The following is a 915-nucleotide window of genomic DNA, read 5'->3' as shown; positions in this document are numbered from 1 at the left end:
ATAACTCAATGTGATAAAGGCTATATATAAGAAACCTACAGCCAACATCATATTAAACAGGTAAAATATAAAAGCTTTCCCCCTCATATCAGGGACAAGAGAAGGGTATATGTTTTCACAATTTCTATTCAACATAGTTTTGAATTCTAGCCACAGTGTGTATACCTTTAAAAGAAATAAAAAGCATTCAAACTGGAAAGGAGGAAGTAAATCTTTCACTGTTTGCAGATTACAAGACAGTGTACATAGAAAACCCTATGAACTACACCAATAAACTACTGGATGTAATAATTAAACTTATAAGAACAGACTATAGTTGATCTTAGCCAAAAGGCCAAGAAATGATGGATCTAATAATTGAGTTTGTCAAAATATCAGGATGCAAAGTCAACATTCAGAAATCAAAGGCATTTTTGTACACCAACAGTGAAATATCAGAAATAGAAATTAGGATAATTATTCCATTTACTATAGCAACAAGGAACATAAAATACTAAGGAATAAATTTAAGCACAGAAGTAAAAACCTGTGCTCATACATCTATACAACACAGAAAATAAAATAAGGAAGACACAAATAACTGGAAGCATATACCATGTTCATGGACTGGAAGAATTATCATCATTAAAATGTCCATACTACCCAAGGCAATCAAAAGATTCAGTGCAATCCATATGAAAATACCAATGGCATATTTCACAGATATAGAAATAAATGTTTCAAAAATTTACATAGAACCATAAACAGCCCTGAATGGCCTCAGCAATTTTGAGAAAAAAGAACAAAGTAGGAGGGATCACAGTACCTGATATCAAACTATATTAAAAGGTCATTGTCATCAAAACAGTCTGGTACTGGCATAAGAACAGACTCAGAGACCAATGGAACATAATTGAGAGGCCAGAAACAGATCCA

General features: G+C 32.6%; 1 pseudogene; it reads right to left on the bottom strand.

The window, feature by feature from the left end:
* Positions 1-234: 234 nt before the first annotated feature.
* Positions 235-346, bottom strand: LOC114511754 (annotated as a pseudogene).
* Positions 347-915: the final 569 nt, after the last annotated feature.

This window comes from Phyllostomus discolor, chromosome 12, assembly GCF_004126475.2.
Source record: "Phyllostomus discolor isolate MPI-MPIP mPhyDis1 chromosome 12, mPhyDis1.pri.v3, whole genome shotgun sequence".
Classification (NCBI taxonomy): Eukaryota; Metazoa; Chordata; class Mammalia; order Chiroptera; family Phyllostomidae; genus Phyllostomus; species Phyllostomus discolor.
Note: the sequence above shows the minus strand (reverse complement) of the source record. Positions and strands in the feature narration are given on the sequence as shown.